The sequence below is a fragment of the Pelodiscus sinensis genome, chromosome 8 (genome assembly GCF_049634645.1).
Source record: "Pelodiscus sinensis isolate JC-2024 chromosome 8, ASM4963464v1, whole genome shotgun sequence".
Lineage (NCBI taxonomy): Eukaryota > Metazoa > Chordata > Testudines > Trionychidae > Pelodiscus > Pelodiscus sinensis.
In genome coordinates, this window is record NC_134718.1 from 58,187,773 (window position 1) to 58,211,045 (window position 23,273).

The following is a 23,273-nucleotide window of genomic DNA, read 5'->3' on the forward strand; positions in this document are numbered from 1 at the left end:
CTGACTCACTACGGACCTCTGGAGGCTGGGGCCCCAGGCCTGGCAGCAAGCCGAATCTCAGTTCTAAAGATAGTTAAGTCCAAAACAGACTGTAAAGAGCTGTAAAAGGATCTCACAAAACTAGGTGACTAGGCAAAAAAATGGCAGATGAATTTTAATGTTCATAAATAAAAAGTAATTCATATTGGAAATATAATTCCAACTATAGGTATAAAATAATGGGGACTAAACTAGGTATTATCTTTCAAGAGAGAGATCTTTGAGTCATTGTAGATAATTCTCTGAAAACATCTATTCAATGTGCAGCAGCAATTAAAAAGCAAACAGAATGTTAGGAATAATTTTTAAAAGGATAGAAAATTAGACAAAGAATATCTTACTGCCTCTATATAAATCCCTAGTACGTCCACATCTTGAAAACTGTGTGCAGATGTGGTTGTCTCATCTAAAAAAAAAAAAAAGATCTCTCAGCACTGGAAAAAGTTTAGAAAAGGGCAACAAAAATTACGGGGGTTGGATCAGCTGCTGTAAGAGAGAACTGGGACTTTTCAGCTTATAAAGAAGAAAACTAAGGGGGATATCACAGAGGTCTAAAAATCATGACTTGTGTGGAGAAAGTAAATAAGGAAAAGTTATTTATTTGTTCCCATAACATAAGAATTAGGGGTCACCAAATGAAATTGACAGATAGCAAATTTAAAACAAACAAAAGGAAGTTTTTCTTCACACAGCTCACAGTCAGCCTTTGAAACTCCTTGCCAGAGAATGCTGTGAAGACTAGGAGTTTAACAAGGTTCAAAAAAGAGCTAGATAGATTCATGGAGGATAAGTTCATTAATGGCTATTAGCCAGGATAGGTAAGAATGGTGTCCCTAGGCTCTGTTTGTCAGAAGCTGGGAATGAGCAACAAGGGAGGAATCAATGCTTATCTGTTCTATTCATTCCCTCTGGAGCACCTGGCATTGGCCACTCTTGGAAAACAGGATACTGGGCTAGACGGACCTTTGTTCTGACTTACGATAGCTATTCTTATGTTATGTTATTAATACCATAACAATCAGGAGAAGTATCATTGATACCTATAGGTATCTTCACAGAGTGAAACTAGCTGTTACAGAATCACTCTTTAAACAGCAGACAAAGCTCCAATGGCTAGAAGTTGAAGCTAGACTCACTCAAAGTGCAAGCAAGGTGCCTGTTTTTAACAGCGAGGAAAGAAATTGCCAAAGAACATGTCAGATTCATCATCAGATGAAGTCTTTAAATCAAGACAGGAAATGTTTCTAAAAGATCTGCTTCAGTTTGGCCACAAATTATTGAGCCTGGTGCAGGACTTCCCGAGTGAATTCTGTTCAAGGGCATTCTTTTGGGAGAGCAGGGTGGGGAGGGGGCAGCAGCCGTGCTACCAGGACATGGCTTGCTTTTCTTCCCGTTTCCCTGACGATAAGGGAGTGAGGGGAAAGTACTTGGATTCCGTGCATGCCTCTCATTCCTGGCTGGTGAAGGGATGGGGCAGAGGAGTAATTCATGGAATCCAAGTACTTTTCCCTCGCTCCCTTATCGTCAGGGGAACAGGAAGAAAAGCAATCCACATCTCCATACGCACAGCTGCTGCCCCGCCCCCCTGCTCTCCCAAAACAGTGTCCTTGATTCTATTGCTTTTGTTATGTAGGAAATAGAATCTTAAACATGTAGGGCTGGAAGGGACATGGAAGAGTCATCTAGATCAACACCCTGAGCTGAGGCAGGACCAGGTAAACCAAGACTACCCCTTATAAATGTCTGTCTCATCAGGTCTTAAAACCTGCAGTGGTAGGGGTTCCACAATCTTCCTTGGAAGCCTATTCCAAAATTTAACTATCCTTATAGTTACAAATTCCTACCTATTATCTAACCTAAATCTCCCTTGCTGTGGATTAAGCAGATCACTTCCTGTCTTACCTTCTGTGAATAGGGAGAACAAATGATCACCATCCTCTTTATAACAGCCCTTCATATTTTTGAAGACTGGCATGAGGTTTCCCGCTCAGTCCCACTTTCTCAAGACTGCACATGCCCAGGGATTTTTAATTTTTCTTCATAGATCAGATTTCCCAGCCCTTTTATCCTTTTTGTGGCTCTCCTCTGGACGCTCTCCAGTTTGTCCCCATCTTTCCTAAAATGTGGCACCCAGAATTGGACACAGTTCCCCAGATGAGGCCTCACCACTGCTGAGAGCTGTATGGCAGTTACCTCCTGTGTCTCATTGAAAGGAGCTGGCTTTCAACACCCCACTATTGAAAGTGTTCCAGTGCCCCAGTCAGTCCTTCAGCAGAAGGCAACCCAGGTCTAAGATATACTTCCCCCAGCCCCAATCTCTCACCTGGTTGGGGAAAGTAGCAGCAGTGCCGAAGCAAGGGTAAAAATAGGACAATAAGTCCGCTATGAAAAGTGGTACTGACAAATATGACTTTTCACATTGTCACCGTTACTTCTCTTGTGCTGCCAGTGTGATGCTGCAATCAGAGCTGGGCATCCAGTCAGCAGCTGCTGCACTCCATTCTGCCTTCATAGCTAGCTGACAGTATTTTGCGGACATAAACTACCACAGACACAAAGAAGGGGGGTACATTCATTCATCAACAACTCTGATCTATGGAGTTAAACTGGTGTACAACTAGTGTATGTAAATGAACAATTAGATTCATAGTGTCTATCTCTGGGAAACTTGGAGGAGCATAATGACCCTTTCAAAGAAAGGGCATTTGCTACCCTCTACTAGCTGGTTCTGCGGGGCACAAGATCTCTCCACTCCAATTTTGCATTATTCATTAGCATAGGTAAGTATTAAGCTTTTGGGGGTCAAAGCCTTAACTGGTATAAACTGGACAAGTCATTGGGCCAGATTCTCAGCTGATATAAATTGGCATAACTCCACTGAATTCAATGGGGCTGGACCTATTTACTCGAGTTAAGGATCTGGCCTGTGAATTTTGTCATGTTCCCCAAACAAAAGGACTGGTAACGTGCCACTTTCTTCACAAACATCAGTGCTCCCATGTAGGGTCTAGTGCCAGGTAGCCCTTTTGCCTTTAAACATATTGTCTATTCTTTATGCTGTAAGAAGTACATCATTTATAGTAGCCTATTACAATGAAATAATTGTATCCAATGATTGGTAGACATCTGAGATTGCTTTGACTCTAGCCACAGTATTCTATAGTAAAGGATTCAGAACTACTCTAGTGTAAAACAGTGATACTATAATGGTACAACTACTATACTATTGTATTATACTGTGGTATGTTTGAGGATTTTAGCTGCAAACACACCTAGTTATGTGGCTGCCATACTTTAAATGATATCAATGAACAGAATTTTAATGTATCTGATTGAAGTTAACAATGTGGCCCTTATTGTACAAAATGCCAAGGATCAAAGTCTCTGGTAGTGTCAGGTTTGTAACCGGCAGTGATTTGGGCTCCTGTTGCAGAATACTCAGAGGCTTCTTTTGCAGAAGAGTTCTTGTGCAAAAACTCTTCCAAAAGAGAGTGTCTACACTGGCATGTGCCTTTGCGCAAGAAATGTGCTTTTGTGCAAGAGCATCCATGCCAGTGTAGACACTCTCTTGCGCGAGAAAGCTCTGATGGCCATTTTAACCATAGGGCTTGCTTACGCAAGAAATTCATGTTGCCTGTCTACACTGGCTTCTTGCGCAAGATCAGTTGCGCAAGAGGGCTTGTTCCTGAGCGGGAGCATCATAGTTCTTGCGCAAGAAGCACTGATTTCATACATTAGAACGTCAGTGTTCTTGCGCAAGAACTCGCAGCCACTGTAGACAGGCAGCAAGTTTTGGCGCAAAAGAAGCCGCTTTTGCGCAAGATCGCATCAATGTAGACACAGCCAAATACATTTTAATAAGGTATGAGCAACGAGATAAAAATCAAACATTAAAGTCAACTCAGCCTCTTGTCTTGTTGGTAATTTTCCCAACCAGTATAAATGAGTCAATTTCCTGTGCCAGTTTCTTTCACAGATGGGGACATTGTCTGGTAACAGCTCCGTGCCAAATTATTGGGACTTGACTGACAGATTGTTTGAATGAAAATACGCACTAACCACAAATGCCAAGTTTGCTTAGCCCATCTGTATGGCTCGAGAGAAACTTCTTCATCTATTTCTCCTGTTACCTCCAGCTAAAGGTACTGACATTTTTTAATTGCTCAAAATAAGGGCCTTAGGGAATTACAAATATTCTGATCCAATCAACAACACCTCCGGGAAAAAATGTTCAATTGATTACATATAACTTTGTACGCTAGAAGCCAGATCTAGAGCCCACTAAAGTCAAAGGAGGTCTTTCCATTAACATAAATGGGCTGGGGATCAGACCTTAGGCAAAGTTTTAAACTATTAGGCAGTATCACTTTTTAAAAAACTGCTGCATCCCATTCACATACTTACCATGGTTAGCAATTGATATTCCTGCCATAGAATGACTTGTGGACTGTTAGTTATAATGATACATTAAAGGGTATTTAATAATTTTTTTCTAAACCTAAATATTTTAAGCTATGGACTGAAATGCATTTCCTGTGAGTTATAACTGACTTATCCTGCTTAATGAAGCAGGTGTTTGTCTGGGCTTTACCAGGTGTTAAATCAGCCAGGAGAAAGTAAATTTAATTTCTAAAGGGTTTTTAGCTGCCTTACCTCCTCCTTTAATACAGGAGAGAAAACACTGTAAGTCTAGTGGGATCTTATTTATTCTCTCCATGCTATATTTTTTCCCAAGGATATTTTTGCAGCACAAAATTCCGTTGTTTAAATAGTATAAAACGTGTGCATTATTAAATTGATCAACTGTTGATACTTTTTTTAAGTAGACAGATGTATTGAGGGAGTTCGATTGGTCAAGGTGACTTGCTTTTTCCAAGTGAGAAATGTTTAAATTGATAAAATAACCGGTGAAAAGGGGAAAACTTTTGTATAACATACAAAGTAATATAAATAACTAGAAGATTTACCTGGGGTTGCGTGGGCTCTTAATTCAATTCACTTTTTTAAATAAAATGAAAATGTCCATGCTTCATTTGAATCATTGTTCTGCTGTGATCCTGGGGTTGAGGGGTTCAGTATGCAGGCAGCCCTGGGGAGAAAGGACTACCACAGACCTTTCTCACTGCAGCAGCTTGGGGCCAGGTGAGAAGCGTTTCTTCATGGCTGCTGCAGCTCCAGCGGGCACAGCTGGGGAAGGGATGCATATCTCCTATCTGGGGCAGGTCCAGGTTCAGCTGCCTCCTGTGCTCCCTAGAGGGAGGAATACAGAAAACTGCACTTTCCTCTCACTCCCTCATGAAGGGGAACATGAAGCGATGTTCTTGTATAAATCAGCCCCCTCTGCCATCCCTAAAGAGTGCCTGGGTAGTGGGAGGCTCAGGGCTGAGGCAGTCCCAGATGGGGGAGGCGAACCTCCAGCCAGTGCCTTTCACCTGCCTGGTCATTCCGTGCCTCGTGGTTTTCTGAGAAGCAATCCCATTCCAGGCACATCCCATAACCCTGGCACAACCAACCCTTTACCTTCATTTAAGTTATGCTAAAGGAAGATGTACACCAAATTTAGTGATCCTAGCTCTCACCATGTAGGGGGAGTTCTTTTTATGCATCCCCATACGAATTGGGGAGGAGGTTCTATCCCACACACAATCAAACCCTGACCTTTCTTTAAGTTATGATAAGGGGAAGCTGCATACCAAGTTTAGGAGGTTTCTAGAAGAAACGGATGGACAGACAGACTTGGTTTACAATTTAGGACAGTCACAAGAACTCAGACAGCTGTTGTGTGTTTATGAAAAGACTATAAACACAAACAATTTCATAAATGTTAGCACTAACAATCACGCACACAAAACATGCATATGGAAGTACATATGTTTCAGTTCCCTTAATAAGGGATAATATTTGCTTATTGACAAATATCTACTTCCTTTTCTTCTTCTTCTTCTCTAGAGTAGGCATTTGTGATACCTGTTTGTATCTTTCACTCTAGACTTCTATGATACTGAGTCAGATTATGGTTACCTTGCTCATGGTGAAAAGAACCTTACACAATAAGTTGCTCCACAAAAAATCAGTGGAACTACTTACAGAATAAGGTATTCAATGTCAGTAAAGCTATCACAATATTCCCCTAGCTTTCTTAATGTTAATCTTCTTTAAGTTGATTAGAGCTGGATAATAAATTTCATTGAAGAAGGTTTGGCCAAATCATGACAAAATTGCCATTGAAGTAATAAATCTGAGTGCAGATGACAGGTGTGGCCTTTTCAAGATGGTGATAGAAACAGAAAATGCAGCATGAGAGCAGGTGTTAGCTCACTTGTAAATGGATTTAAGTAGTGAAATAAAGATGATGAAAATGAATTTATTACTGGGAAGACAATCAGCACATCTAACTTTGCATACAAGGAGATACCCAAAGTTCTCAGTTAAGAGCATAGGAATTGCCCAAATAGTGGTTCATCTATTCCGATGTCCCATCTGCAATGAAGGCCTGTACTAGATGTTGCAGAAGAAGGTGGAAGAAATTCAACAGTAGGAAGTTATAGGATTAGCTGCCCCAGGAAGTGTTTCAACACTAATAGTTAGTGTTTGGGGCTAATGTCATGAAACATTTAGGTTTACATCCCTTCCAGAATTCTTATTTTTTAAAATTCAGTATTATAACTCTATTTCTGGAACCAACACAGTTACAGTTATTAGAGAGACAAGGTTTTCACTGGACCAACTTCAGAGTGTGTGTGTGTGTGCGAGTGAGTGAGAGAAAGAATGGCTTTTGAACTTTGTGTAAACTGATTTAGACTAGCTCAGCAGAAGGCAAATGGAATTCCAGTTTAAATCACATTTCAGGCAACAGACTTTATGGAAACTAGTATTATCTAATACTAGCAATTGTATAGCTTAGTGGTTTGAGCATTAGCCTGTTAAACCCAGGGTTGTGAGTTCAATCCTTGAAAGGACCATTTAGGGATATGGGGCAAATCTGCCAGGGCTGGTACTTGGTCCTACCCTAAGGATAGGGGACTGGATTCAATGACCTATCAGGGTCTCTTCCAGCTCTATGAGATGGTATATCTCCAGCTATATAAAATATGCATAATCTATTTACAAATGGCCATACTGAGTGCATGATCTGTTTTGAAGCTTTACAGCATTTTTAGGGTTTCATTTCTGTTCTGTTCTCACTGGCTGTGTCTAGACTGGCCAGTTTTTCCAGAAAATCAGCCGCTTTTCCGGAAAAACTTGCCAGCTGTCTACACAGGCTGCTTGAATGTCCACAAAAGCACTGACTTCCTACTGTAAGAAATCAGTGCTTTTTGCGGACATATTATGCTGCTCCCATTCGGGCAAAAGTCCCTTTTGCGCAAAACTTTTTTGTGCAAAAGGGCCAGTGTAGACAGCTGAGATTTGTTTTCTGCAAAAAAGCCCCGATCACGAAAATGGCGATCGGGGCTTTTTTGCGGAAAAGCGCGTCTAGATTGGCACGGACGCTTTTCTGCAAAAAGTGCTTTTGCGGAAAAGCGTCCGTGCCAATCTAGACGCTTTGTTCCGAAAATGCTTTTAATGGAAAACTTTTCCGTTAAAAGCATTTCCGGAAAATCATGCCAGTCTAGACGTAGCCACTTTGTTAATCTCCAGCATGCCAGTGATGACACACATAGCTCATCTTCCTCCTAGCATCCAAAGGTATGGATTGCTCCAGTCTGCCTCCTTGATCATCTATTTGCTGTAATAAAATTGCTGGTTCTGTGGATGATTCTGATTTTGAAGACCAAATAAGAGATGTATTGTCCAGGAGGTAAACCAGTGGAGAGAGAGCTTTTTAGAGATCAGCTTCTTAGCGAGCTCTCTGTTGTAGTGTACTGAGGACTGTGTTAGAATTTCAAGCGAGGGTGGTTTCCTGGTCCAGCTTGCAGGCTAGTGGCTCTCTAGTGAAGCATGTGATCTTGCAGTAGATAGTCTGGTAAAAAAGAAGCCTAGAACAAGGTGGGAATAAGTTATGCTATCTGCCTTAGGCCATGTCTCCTCTTACCAGAGGATTCATGCTCTGGCAATAGATCTTCCAGGGTTTGATTTAGCAGGTCTAGTAAAGAACCACTAAACTGAATGCTGAGGGCACCCCCACCAGTGATGGTACTCCTTGCAAGGAGTAGGGGAAGCCAATAGGAGCGTTTCTCCAAACAACTTCCTGCTGTGGAGACAGCATCAAGCTCGGTTTGAGGTATGTTGACTCCAGCTACATTATTTATATAGCTGGAGTTTTGTAGTTTAAGCTGACCTTCCCTAGACCTGGCCTTAGGGAACTGCCAGACAGCTTTGTCTCTCTCTCTCTGTTTTTTGATGATGTGTGTTTATGTTCCAGATTGTAAGCATAAAAGAGGATTACATTGCAATCTTCCAGTAAGACTGTTAGATATTTTTATCTGTATGCACACAGAGAATTCAGATAAACACAACATCTACCACTAAAAGTAAAAGTCCAGTATAGGCCAGGGTGATAGAAACTAGCAACTATCAGGTCTTGGTTACTCAGGGCCTACACTTCTCACTACCAGTAAACATGTAATGGTCATTTTAATTTCTAGCAGCTTGTAGATGGCTGCCAAAGGAAAATGGCTTCAGACTGCCCTGTGGGTGCATTGGAAATCCTAAGGTAAAAAGAATTTTAACTTTTGAATCATAGAAAAACTCTTACTTGGATGAGCAAGAGGAACCTCCCTACAGCAGCCTGCCTCCTTGCAGCCCAGGGGCGTTCCCTCCTTGAGGCAGGGTAAGCAGCGTTTGCTACTTTGTCCTCATACAAGGATTCCACTGTGGAAGGGGAGTTTTAGATCTCAGTGGGCGCACTACTTGTAGAGACAGATGAGGAGACATGCTGAACCACAGAATCGCCCAACCACCCTGGCCACTCCTCCTCCCATGCCCGTGCTTGGGCAGCTGTGTGCAGGCCCAGCCAAAGAGTTTGCGGGGCCCAAGGCAGCATGCTGTGGTTGGCTGAGCCACATGGCTGAGCGGCTCCCAGACAGGGCTGCGAGTGAGCAGCCAGGTGGGCAGGGTGGGAGCTGGGCAGCATGGGGCCCTGAATGCGTGGGGACCAAGGCAACTGCCTTGCTCACCTTGCCCAAAGGCCAGGTCTGGCTGTGAGTCTGCTAGCAGAGGAAATGTGTGGGCACCTGGTACTGCTGTAACTTCTTACTCAGGTCTGTTTCTGATGCCAGGACCCTCTAGCTGGCCTTGTGCCAACTCTTAATGACATATTCCTCCCCCCGAAAGGACGTAGCACTGTGGCTAAAACCTGCAACTCACCCTCTGTGTGATTGCAATCACATGCTAAATGCATTATTACTAAGGTATATGAGTAGAACATTGCCCTTTCAGATAAAGACGCCTGCCGTTGCCATAGCTCTATCTGTTCAGCCACAGCAGGGGTAGGTAGCCCATGGCTCAGGAGCCAAATATGGCTCAGTAGGGCACCAAATATGGCTCTTTTGGCATATTTGGATGCCTTGTGTACCGGAGCTGGAGCTGGGCCACAGTATGGCTTTTCCTAGGGCCAGTGTCGCTGTGCAGCCCCAGGAACAGCCACACCACAACCCTAGCCCCATGGCCCCACCCTGGGAGCAGCTGGGCAGCCATCATGTGGCCCTGGCACCAGCTTCAGCTCTTCCCCAGGACCAGAGCTGCAGCCAGGCCAGGTCACATGATGGCTGCCTGACTGCTCCCAAAACCGGGGCCAAGACTGCCGTGAAGCTGCTCCTGCGGTAGCCTGGCCAATAAGGCCCCAATTGGGGCCCAGCCCCCATCTAGCCACAGTATCCTTCCGCTGTCCCCATCCTGGGGTAGGTCCCATGATCCAGCTCCTATCTGGCTGCAGGAAGGGTTGGAAGGCTCCCCCTCCCCCAATTCTGCAGCATGGGTAGGAGAGGAGGCCATGATCTGGCTGGCCCCTCATCCAGCCACTGCTGCCCGGGAGCAGCAGTCCAGCCCTGGTCAGGTAAGGTAATCTGGCCCCACAGCCCCTCTCCCACCCACAGCACCTGCTCCCTGTACCTCCCACACACTCCAAACCCCTACCATGAGCTCCTCATACCCCACCAACCCTGACTCCTGCACTCCCACATCCCCAGCCTCCTGCCATAACATAATCCTACCCTAATCTTGTGCCCTGAGCCCATCATACATCCAAACCCTGACTCCTGCTCCCCCACAAACCCCCAGCCCCCTGCCGTAAGATTGACAGAGGACAGCATAAGGCTGGATTTGACCAGTTATGATGTAAACGTCAAAGAAATGTGCAAAAAAATGCAGCAGCAGAAGTCTCATTAAATAAAGTCTATGAGTACACTGTTTCATTTATACCAGGGGTTCCCAAACTTTTTGACATGGAAACCAGTAAATCCATTCACAAACTTTTGGAGGACTGGTAATGTTCATTTGTATATTTGCATATTCATTAATCAAATGATGAATATTCAAATAAGTTGTTTCTGGTCCTCCCAAAACCCCCAGTGCCAGCTTTAGCAAAGCTTTTGATATGGTGACCCACAATATTCTTGCCAGCAAGTTAAGGAATATGGATTGGATAAATGGACTGTAAGACAGACAGAAAGCTGCTAAGACCAGGGTTTCCCAAACTTTTTACTTTAGTTGGAACCCTTTTTTTTTCAGTACTGCTTTTTGCAGCCCAAAAATATAAACATATAACAAACAAACTGAGAAAATACCAGACATATAACATGTCTGGTATTTTCTCATTAGGTAAGTTGTATTATTACTAGATTATCAGTTTGTAGTTTTGAACTGCCTGGCTGGTAAATGTGCTCAGGCTGCATGAGTGTGTCTACCAGCCAGACAGTTCACCCCAGAATCCCCTGGCACCTGCATCTTCCCTTAGCCCTGCACCCTCCTGGTGCCTCCCCCTTCCCTTACTGCCCCTGCCCTCTTTGCCCTCTTTTTCCCTAATACCCACCCCCTCACCACTCTCTGTCCCATTCCCCTCCTGCCCCTCTGTGCCCTCACACATGACTTGCTCCATCCTGGCCTTCCTCATGCCCACCCCTTCTTTCAAGCCTTCTCCCAGAACCTCCTCCACCAGCCCCCAATGCCCTTCCCCTCTCCTCTCCTCTCCTCTCCCAGCATCACCCTGTCCCCCTCCCACTGACACCTCCCCTTCCTGCCCTTTCCCTCATTGTCTGCACTTGGCCCCCTGCCATTTGTCTCTCTCTCCTGCACCCTGTCCCTTGGTGCCTACCCCTCCCCCCGCCCAAGCCCAAGCCCAAGCCCACCTCCGCCTCGCCACCCAAGCCCGTTCCCTACCTTCTGCCTTCCACATTGCGGGGCCAGAGGACGCGCTCAGGCCCCAGAGGCTGAACCCAGAGCCAGCGTGGCCCCGCCACATGCCTCCGAAGAGTTTTAAAATCCCGGGCCGTGACATCACGTCACGCCCGGGCGTCCTCCCCACCCACGTGCAACGCCGCACATGGGCAGCAGCAGGTGGTGAGGAGGAGCCACGCACGGCGGGGACGCTCTGGGGATGGGGTGGGGTGGGAGGACGCGCGGGGGGGCCAGCGTGGTGGCCTGGGCCCGCTCCAGGCAGAGCCAGGGGAGAGACCCCAGAGCCGGGGGAGAGACACGTATTGATGGAGCAGGGCCCCCGGCTCTGTAACTCGCCAGCACTTCTGGGTTCAGGGGCGCGGGGCCCGAATCAGCCTAAGGCCGGCCCTGCTGGCAGCCACCAGGCATGCTGAGGCCCGGTATTTTTTTCCCGCGGCCTGATAGCAGGCCACAGCCCATAGTTTGGGAAATGCTGATTTATATTATTTTTAGTCATGTCACTTACCAATAATATTATATATTTTTAGTCATGCAAATGAGCATTCTTATATGGCTCTTTGTTGACCACGTGTTCTGAATTTTGATGTAGTTTGTCTCTTTGGTTTGAAAAGCTTGCTGACCACTGAGCTACAGTAAAGTATTTGGGTCGCTATCATGTGACAGTGAAGTACTTGAATATGTAATCAGTAGGGTTGGCCATGAATTTTTCTATTCGGTGTGTTTCAGAAAAATCCTGGTTCATCAAAACCCAAATATTTCATGGAAGAAGATTAGTTTTGATAAACTTCTGATGAGCTAATCTGTCCCCAAAACACTAGGAGGTTTGGATGTGAACGTCAGGACTCAGGTCCATCTTTATTATGTCAAGTGCTCAGAAGTTCACTGGCATCAAAATGAATTAGCAATGTGGGGCTAAACAGGCAAACAAAACGTTTGGGAGCCATCACACTGGAGATTTAGCATTATGAGTTTATATGGTATGGCATTGCTAATAGAGGTGGTTGTTTTGGAGAATCACTGTTCAGTTTTAGAATGAAAAATAGAAATTTTGAAATGTCCTATGGAAGTGAAAATCAGAAAAGGTATTGACAGTCTCTCCTCCAAAGCTGCTGCTTGACCTTGCAAAAAGAAGAGCAGCAGTGGAGATCTCCAGCCATTCCCCGAGTGATGATAAAAACTCCAAGGTCTATTTAGCCTCTGTCACATTTGCATCTACCAGGTATATAGAGCTTTCAAAAAATGGAATGACATTCATCTTCTCTATGGGGTCTCTAAAATATTAACTACAAGTCTGAGAGTCATGGAGTGGGAAAAGAATGGAAATAAAAAGGCTGCCTCCTTCCATAACAATATATATTACCTAGCACTTTGCTGCACGGGTCAGGAAATAGAACAGCCAAATAAAATTCTGCCCATGCAAAGGAGAGAGCTAACATTTATACCTTTTGAAGGTCAGGCTTCCCCCAGTGATCCAGACTCACAGACATTTAAAATGTGTGTGCGTGTCTGTGTGTGAGATATTTGAATATCTCACAATATAATACATTCCCCATGATTTCTAGCAAGTATTTGGCTGCAGGTTGTGTATAGAGAGTAGGTACCACAGAAAGCTTCATACTGGCAAATTAATTCACATCTTCATTTTCATTTTTTAATTTCTCCTGAACCACACTTTCTCTTGGTCTGTCAGAAACCAGTCCCACAGTATTCCACATAATCATCTACCAAAGTGGTTTTTCCATGTAATCATCTGACAAAGTGGTTTTTACCCACAAAAGCATATGCCCAAACAAATCCCTTAGTTTTTAAGGTGCCACAGACTCCTTGTTGTTTATGCAGAGATGTAGTTACATTCACTATGACTAACACAGCAACCCCTCTGAGACTTATTTAAAATATTGTAATTTTATTATTGTACATGGTAGCATGGGGCACTTTATCTGCAGAATGTTGTGGTACTTTCTTATATGTGTGCCTTACATCATTATTGTTAGAGGTCCCAGAGGGGTAGCTGTGATAGCCTATAACTTTAAAAACAATGAGTGGTCCTGTAGCACCTTAAAGATTAACAAAGGTTTAGGATCATGAGCTTTCATGGGTAAACTCCTTTCATAAGATGAAGTGGAGTGGAAACCTGTTTTCTGTTATTTCCACTCCAACTCATCTGATGAAGTGGATTTTACCCATGAATGCTCATGATCCTATACCTTTGTTAATCTCTAAGGTGCCACAGAACTACTCATTATCATTATCATGGGTATTTTATATAACATAATTCCCTCAAAATCCTGACCAAGACCAAGTGGTGCACAACCAGCCCCTCCTTCTTGGGCATTGGTTGCCCTCTGAAATCAGGCTCAGAAAGACCTCAGGGTTGTACATCACCAAAGTTTGTCCCACCATCAATGCCCAACTATATACAGTCTTTACGGGGGCGGGGGGAAGGGTTCCCCCTCTTTCAGTCCTCAGAAGGCCTCCAAACTCCCTCTGTGATTGACATCTCCCTCACTGCCTGGCCCCAGTTCTGGCTTCTTCACAACCTAGATAGCCCTTGGCATCAGGTCTTTTCCCTGGCTCCAATCTGTTCCCCTTGATCGGAGCTAACAGGACAAGGGCTATTTAGGTCCTCTTGCACCAATACCTGCTACACAAGCCTAACCAGCATAGACCTACACCACTCTCTTTCATAATGGAAGCTGGACAAATTCACACTAAAAACAAGGCACACATTTAAATGAGAGTAATCAATCCTAGGAACAACATACCCTCCATCACTGATTTTTTTTAAACCCAGATCAGATATTTTTCTTACAGCTATGCTTTAGTTCAAACAAGAGTTAATTTAGGGAAGTCATAGGGCTTCAGATGATCAGACTACATGATCACAGTGGTTCCTTCTGGCTTTAGCAATTTCTGAATCTATATTAACAATTTTCACTTCATTGTCTACCCCCAAATTATGGTTGTTTTAAAAAATAATAATTATTAAATAAGTGTTGGCCTTTAGATATTGTGATGACAAAGACAGTATAAACCAGGGGTGGCCAATAATTTTTGAAGGGGGTGCCAGTCCAAGATTTTGGTTAATGGAGGGGGTGTTGGGTCTGGGATGAAGGTTGAGTCCAAGAAAAAGCTTGTGGTAGGAGACTGGGGTGCAGGGTCTGAGAGGGAGTTTGGATGGAGGAGGGGGACTGTGATCTGGGATTCTGGGGCAGGGGCATAGGGTGCAGGATCCGGGAGAGGGCAAGGGTGCAGGAGAGGATTCTGGCCAGAAGGAGGTGTCTAAGAGAGGGTATAGAGTCTGGGAGGGAGTTATGACCTGGAGGAGAAGGGTGGAGATGCTTTGGGTGATGACCTGTGGCAGGAGGAGGTGGTGGCCTGGGACAGGGAGTTAGGGGGAAAGAAGGGGCTGGGGTGCCAGAAAGATGCTCTTGCTGGGAGGAGCTTACCTAGTGGCTTCAGGCCAATAGGAGCTGAGAGATTTTGCTGGGGGTTAGTGGCAGTGTGTGAAGCCTCCTCCTCCCCCTGGCACTTGGAGCAGAGAGAACCATAGGGAACAGCCAGCTGCTTAAAGGAGGATGGGACTGCTCTAAAGTGGCTAGCTGCTGTGTGTGCCTGGGAGTCTTGGAGAGTCAACCTAGGGGTCAGAACCCGTCCACGGGCCTTGTTTTGCCTGCCCCAATATAAATGATTAGACAGATGAATTGCTCAGTACATGGCACGATCGGGTGCCAAAATTACTACTAATTAAGTAATGTTGAATGCAGGTTGTCCAAAACCTCCACAAACTTTAGATGGTTTTCTTCTTATTCTAAGTCTGTTTTTCTGCATCTCTTCCTCTGCCTTTCAGTTCCTTATGTGTCCCACTTTACCCCAAGCACATGCAATCATATCCTAGAGGTGAGAAAACTGAAAACTGACTCTGAGTTTCTTCAGGTTCCAAAGGCCTAACAAAATCAATGCACTGTAATAGAAAGGTCCAAAAGATTCTACAAACTTCCCAAGCCCTTTCCTGCAACGTCCCACAAAAAAAATCTCTTGAAAATTGCCTTCACCATATGCTTGCTTAAGGATATTCTAATTAAAAAATCTTAACTGGGGTATATACTTCATTCTTTTCAACGAGACACACATGTGAAACCAAAAGGGTAATGACTGAACACCACGTATTAGTATTCTTATCTAACTCCAGCTCTTACAGATCTAAAACTAAGAAAGCATAAACAGATGTGGGTCATGAAATATGACTTTGCTACTGGAAACATAATCTAATAATAGTTCTGCCAAAGTCACAAAAGCCTGCTGATAAGGAGGCACAAATACTCAGGGACAGCAGGCTTTCTATCAAATAGTGTCTATACCTTTCAGCAGGAAAGAAATGAAGAGCTAATCTTGAAATCAATAAATAACATCAATGCCAATTCGTTTGCCTTGTCTGACAGACATTAATTCAAGAGAGTTCCTAAAGAAATTAATTCAGCCAGTAAGGTTACAAGAAGAAACTCAAACTAGATTAGGAATCTATTTGCTGCATTAAAGTAGCAGATAGTCTAAATTGTAAAGAATAGACGGTATCATGACTGAACCCAAAGGGAATCAAGGAATTTTGTCTTATCATACCTGTCTGTCGTCTAGGTTCTTGAACAAGGCCTGTCTTCATTTTTGTCCTGTATAGTACTGAGCACATCCTCTGTGTTTAAGAAATAATAGATAATGACAGTATTCCTGAAATATATGTCAGGTGTTCGGTACCAGCATTTTATAAACACCAGCAAAAAGCTCTCACTGAAAATGGGCAGAATATGACTGATCGTTCCTAGCCTACAGCAGTGCTCTTAGTGCAGTTATATTCATCCTGCAATAACTTTTTCACACTCAATTCCACATTGTATATACAATAACCTTTCACAAAGAGTAGAATCCTCTAGAACAGCATTTTTCAAACCTGGATCATGGGGCCTGCCAGGGTAAGCTGCTGGCAAGCCTGCACTGCTTTATTTCCTTAACGTGTCTGTAGCCATGGAGCCTTGAAACTCCCATTGGCTGCAAAGAGCAAACCACAGCCAAGGAGAGCTGCACTTGGGGCATCTTGGTGGTGAGGGAGCTTGTGGTCCTGACTGACGGAGTCAGGGGGCCCACTGATTTCTGTCATGGGGCCTAGAATTTCTCTTAGTAGGCCTGGGTGGAAACTTAATGTTCATGCCTGGGTTATAATACAAAACATTTCCAATATTTTCTTTCTTGATTTTTAGGTGAGGTTTCTTCTGATGACACATGGTGGCTCACCAGTCCTGAAGAATGGGATCATCTTTTATCCAGCCAACAGGAACAATTAAAGCATCTGAAGAACAAGTTTCCCCACAGTGCCCTGCCAATTTACTTTAACTCTGCTTTAAAGGGACCCTTTTAGGTTGAAAGGATAGTTAAATCTCTGTGTTGGCTTTTTGATTGAAATGATCAACAAGGGGGCAAGTGATTGTCAATTAAGAAGATGGCTTTTATGTCTGTCAGTATTTATACTGTGCCCAACTACTGATTTCCACACAGACAATTTAAATTTCTCAAACAGGGACAGCTTTTGGTCATTACTAACTTAGTCTGGATTCAGTTCAGTCAGCTAACAGGAAATGTATGACCGTTTATCTCTAGAGGCATTTTACCTTCTTCCGAATGAAGTATATTTAAAATAAACTCACGCAGATTTACAAGTACAGAGCATTTTGGAATTTCCCATGCTGTAAGTGCATTACTACGTGTACCATATGAAGACATGAATAATATAATTGCGAAACGTGTAAATGATCACTCTGCATCCTTGCAATGCAAGATCAGGCCTGCAGAAACAGCAAGCAAATGCTGATAAGGAGCAGCTACTCAGGGCTGACAAGGCTTCCTTCACATGGTATCTGTACCTTTAATCAGGAATGCAATGAAGAACCAATCTAGAAATCAATAAATAGATAAAGCCAATGCTAAAACTATCACCCAGTTCTACTATCAGTAATTCAAGCCACTTCTAAAAATGAATGCTGGATATTAAAAACCAGAAAGTAAACAGAGGGGAAGGAGATAAGTATAAATGAATGAAAGGGTAACGTGCTCAGTGACTTTCTTTTAATTTGCCAGTGGAACAAATACTTCGCTTCAAACCTTTAATTAAATATATTTCATTCCTTTGTCTTAGTCATGTCAGAGTTTTTTAATAAATATAGCTACAGTTGTGATCATTATTAAAGTTCCTTGCTGGAAATTAGTACCGTTTACCAACAGGTCACCAATCATCCTTATATTTGACAATACATAAACAATTTTTTAATCAGATCCATGAAAATAATGAAATAATGAATAAACCAGAACGGATGATAATCTACTTAGAAGAAACATTACAGTGACTTCCATTTATACTACAACTGTAAAGGATTTTTTAAAAATAAAAAGCTAACATTGTTATTTGGTTATACTGGGTCAAATTCTGCATGATATATATCCTGTACAATCCCATGTGGCTGGAGTCTGAACTTAAGTATAAATCCAGAATAAATCTTTTGAATTCAGTAGAGTTACTCCAAATAACTGACAAAAGAATCTGAACAATCAGTTCAGTATGAGTGGCTAAAACCAGCCCTATTCATCCCTGTAGAAACTCCACCAGTCAACCAAATATGAATATATCCCATTGTGTCACAACTTCAGCTGCAGAACAATTAGTGATAGGCAAACCAATCAAGTTAAAATAACATCTGACAAAAGCATTCAACCAAAACAGAAACTGAACTGATTCCAAGCCTTTTTGAGGTTCAAAAGTTTGATTTATTTCACTACCTTTCTACTTCCCAGTGCTTAGAAGTAGCTCAACCAGAACACTGGCAGGCTACGTCTACACTGGCATGATTTTCCAGAAATGCTTTTAACGGAAAAGATTTCCGTTAAAAGCATTTTCGGAAAAGCGCGTCTAGATTGGCAGGACGCTTTTCCGGAAAAGCACTTTTTCCGGAAAAGCGTCCATGGCCAATCTAGACACGCTTTTCCACAAAAAAGCCTCGATCGTCATTTTCGCGATCGGGGCTTTGTTGCGGAAAACACTACTGTGCTGTCTACACTGGCCCTTTCCCGGAACAGTTTTCCGGAAAAAGACTTTTGCCTGAACGGGAGCAGCATAGTTTTTCCGGAAAAGCACTGATGATTTTACATTAGATCGTCAGTGCTTTTCCGGAAATTCAAGCGGCCAGTGTAGACAGCTGGCAAGTTTTTCCGGAAAAGCGGCTGATTTTCCGGAATAACTTGCCAGTGTAGACACAGCCTCCAAGTACTAATGGCATTATTGTTCTTCTACCCCATGTTTATATTAGGGGTACACCTACATAGCAACAATAACTCACGTTATTTTGAAATAACTCTGTCTGCATCTATCCAGCGGGGGGTTATTTTAAAATAATTTCAAAATACTGTCAAACTGGAGGATTTCTTACTCCGACTCCTGTAACCCTCATTGTATGAGGAGTAAGGGAAGTTGGAGGAAGAGTGCTCTATTTCGAAATAAGTACTGTGTAGACACTCCCAATTTTGAAATAAATTATTTTGAAATAAGTTACATAATTGACATAGCTCAATTTGCATAGTTTTTTTAAGTTAACCCTTGCTGTGTACACACACCCTAGGGGATAAGTTTTAATTAAGATGTGCAACTGCAGCTACATTAATTGCATAGCTTAAGTTGATGTATCTTATCTTAACTTTGGCATAGTCTACACTGCGGGAAGTAGAAGGGAGCATCCTCTCAGTTCAAATTAGTGTGTCTTCACTGGACCCGCTGACTGGAATATTGACTGCGGCTACTTCGATCTTATCTGTAGTGTAGACATGGCCCTAGAAACTAGTAAATCTGGAAATTTCATGGAAGAAAATCTGAGCTTCTGATGTTTCCAATGTGATTTTCAAAATGAAGAAACTTGGATAAACTATGAAAGGATTCAAACTTTCAAATACTTATCCAATCTAAAGCAAATAGCCGGAATATTTGGATTTACCCATCACTGTGGTAAAAGTTACAAGTTGTCTGGTTTCATTACAAATACCAAAGGTTTAATTCTACATCTTTCACATACATTGAGTAGTAATCTGTATGCACATCTTTTTGCATTATCATTGGAGATTTTATTAGCATTACTGTTAGTATTAGTGTTAGTATTAATATTAATATTAGTATATTACTTTTCCAGTACTGTTCACATAAACAGTCACAACTACTTTTGTATGCAGTGTTGTTGTAACCATGCTGGTTCTATCCAAAGCCCAGGACCCTGATGCTAACAGGGGACTATAGCTATTGAGTCATCTGGGAAAATAACAGGGCACAGATTATCCAACAAGTTCTTGGAGTGTATTGGAGATAATATCTTATTTCAAAATCTGGAGAAATCTACTGGGGGAAAGCTGTTCTATATTTGACTTTGACAAAAAGGTAGGAACTGGTTGAGAATTGGAAAGTGGAAGGCAGCTTAGGTGAAAGTGATCATGAAATGATAGAGTTCATAATTCTAAGGAATGGTAGGAAGGAGAACACCAAAATAAAGATAATGGATATCAAGAAGGCAAATGTTAGCAAATTCACGGAGCTGGTAGGTAAGGTCCTATGGGAAGCAAGTCTTAAGAGGAAAAACAAGTCAAAATAGTTGGCATTTTTTTCAGAGAGACATTATTAAGAGCACAGAAGCAAACTATTCCATAGGAAAGATATGAAGTATTGCAGGCAACCACCCTGGCATAACTAGGAGATCTTCAATGGTCTAAAAATTAGAATAAGTCCTACAAAAACTAGAAATTATGTCAAATTACAAAGGATGACAATAAGCAAATAACACAAGTATGGAAGGACAAAATTAGAAATGCCAGGGCACAAAACAAGATCAAACTAGCCAGAGATATAAAGGGTAACAAGAAAACATTTTACAAATATGTTAGAAGCAAGAGGAAGACCAAGGACTGGTTAGGCTCATTACTCAATGAAGAGGGGGAAACCGCAACAGAAAATGTGGAAATGGCAAAGGTGCTTAATGACTTTGTTTCAGTTTTCACCAAGAAGGTTGTTGGTGATTGGACAGCTAATATAGTGAATGCCAATGAAAATGGGATAGGTTCCGAAACTATAAATAGGAAAGAACAAGTGAAAAATTATTTAGATGTGTCTTCAAGTCACCAGGGCCTGATGAAATACATCTTCAGATACTCAAGGAGCTGAATGAGAATATATCTGAGCCATTAGCTATTATATCTGAAAAGTTACAGAACAAAGGAGAAATTCCAGAAGACTGGAAAGGGACAAATACAGTGCCATTGATAAAAAGAGAAATAAGGACAACCCAGAGTATTACAGAACAGTCAGTTTAACTTCTGTATCGGGAATAACAATGGAGTAAATAATTAAAGAATCCATTTGCAAATATCTAGAAGAATAAGGTGATAAATAATAATCTACATGGATTTGTCAGGAACTGCAATTTCTAAACTTGATGTTGTTCTGAATTGGACTGAAAAACTGAATTCTAAATTTTCCCACAAAACAAAATATTCAGTAAAGTTTGTTTCAGGTAGATCAAAATGTTTTATTTCTGTTTTGACTCATATTCCATTCTATTCAGTAATTTATATTCTACAATAGAACACAATATGTTTTAAAAGAAGATTGTTTTAAAATGAAAATTCAGAGTAGAAAAATTTCAATTTCTTTGTTCTATATGAAAAATCACATTGATATGCTCCCAAAGAATGTTTTGATTTTGATGAATCTGCATTTTCAGAAGTAAAAAAATATTAGGTCAGAAATCTTTTCACCAGCACTGGTAGTATATATTTACATGAGACATCTCATTAGCGGTTCTGAAAGTCAGGGTTTCAGAATATGTTACAAAAGCAACAGCAACTTAGAAAGGAGGGTAGAATATGTGAAGGAATTTATTGATGACCTTGAAAACTTGGAAGTTATAGACTTCAAAAGAGGAGAAGAAAAAAGCATCACCTATTACAATGTGGGAAATAGAGTGATAAAAAATATAAAGTAAGGAAAAGCACCTAGGGAGGATGGTATGGTGGTTAAAATGCTGCAATCCCCGAATGAAGATTCAGAAACTTATCTGCTAAAGCTTTCCAACAGGATGTATACACAAGAAGAAATTCTAGAGGACTTCAAGAGGTCAATCTTTTGTTCCTGTGCCAAAGGTAAATAATGTTAGAGAATGTGAAGCACACCATGTTGTAAACCTGATAAGACACAACTCAATTTTTTGTTGAGATATCACTTATACATAGATATCTCAAGCTGAGAATTTTTCAGATTTCAGTTTGGTTTTCATTCAGGAGTAGGCATGAGCAAAGCATGCCCTGAGGCCCATCAGCCAGGCCTTCGGGGGAAGATCGAATTAAGATAAGCAACTCCACCTTTGTTAATTATGTAGCTGAAGTCAATGTACCTTAATTTGAGTTTCCATGGTGTCTCCACAGCAGGAGATTGACAGGAGTAAATGCTCCTGTTGGCTTCCCTTACTCCCCATGAGGAGCAGGAGTACCAGCATCAACGGGGGTGCCATCTGAGTTCAATTTAGCAGGTCTTTACTAGACCCACTAAATCAAGCTCCTGAAGATCAATCACGGCAGCATCAATCTTCCCTGTAGTGAAGACAGGGCCTCAAATGAGCATGTAATAGAAGTGTAAAGTTAAATGTGAATGTTCCTTCAGAAGGCATTTGATAAAATCCAAAATGATGAGATAATATATATTCTTAAAGAATAAAATAGTGATTCCAAGATCTACAATTAATAAAAAGCCTATATTGGTGATAGAAAGCAACAAGCCAAACAAACAATGAACTGAGTATTACAGCATCAAGAAAGGTATAGGCCAAGGTTGCACTGTCTCTCTATAGTTATTCAACATACACCTAGAAGATATAATGAGGAAAAGCTTAGAAAACACTAATCAAAGCATGTCTATAACATATCTAGCAACAACAAAAGATAGGCCAGTGACCTACTTTGCATCACTTAACTAGGAAGAACTTATGAACATTCTTTCTACTATGAACAATGCCAGAACAAAATATGGAATGATGATAAACATTTGGAAGATAAAAAGCATAATAATAAGTAAACAAAAACTTCTGACCTGTCAAAAGTTAAAACTACCTCATCCTCATTAGATTGCTGATGTGCTATGTGTGGGGACCCCTCCTGTACAGGTGTGAAAGCTGAACACTTAAAAATGGAACAGGTGACTCAGAATGTTCAAGTTTTGCTGTTATAGAAGAATGTTTAAAATGAGCTGGATAATCAAAACTGTGAATGATGAGGTGATATGAAGAAAGTATTTGTAAAAAGCACAATTTCTTAAGATTCTGCATAAGAGAATAGCATCTTTCTGTGTTTGCTGACTTGATTCCTACATGTAGACTATCAGGCAAGAAAACAGGCAAACCAGGAAGGGAAAGCAAGAGAACAAAGAGAGTGGAAGTTTTACACCTCTTTCGTTAGTGTGAATGGTGGTAGGTGGCAATCAATAGTCTTCGTGTCCGAGATGCCACTTGAAGAAGTCCAATCAACGGAAACAGCACTCTTCACATGAATAATAATTATATTGTGTGAGTAATTTGCAGAATTAAGTCTTCAATTATTTCAGGTACTTAGTCTGGCAAATACATGCAAAACTTTAAGCAATGTGATCAATTGTTTTGATGGACAGGAATGTACATAAGCACATGCATAAGTGCAGTTTTGAATAAGGACCTTAATGTAGCAGCCTTGAACTTGAAAGCCTGAGATGAAATTTGAGTTAGGACATTAGACAAAATTCATAGAAGCAGGAAAATTCAGTGGCATACTAATTTTTGTAACCTGGTTATCTTGCATAT

General features: G+C 41.9%; 1 long non-coding RNA gene across 2 annotated transcripts; it reads left to right on the plus strand.

The window, feature by feature from the left end:
* Positions 1–1,576: 1,576 nt before the first annotated feature.
* Positions 1,577–17,549, plus strand: LOC112545837 (uncharacterized). 2 transcript variants are annotated; one of them, XR_012905812.1, is made up of 4 exons: positions 1,577–1,754; positions 4,004–4,181; positions 8,723–8,809; positions 16,626–17,549. It is a non-coding gene; the product is annotated as an uncharacterized LOC112545837 (long non-coding RNA). The 2 variants fall into 2 exon arrangements; XR_003089390.2 differs by lacking the exon at positions 8,723–8,809 and having other exon boundaries at positions 1,584–1,754.
* Positions 17,550–23,273: the final 5,724 nt, after the last annotated feature.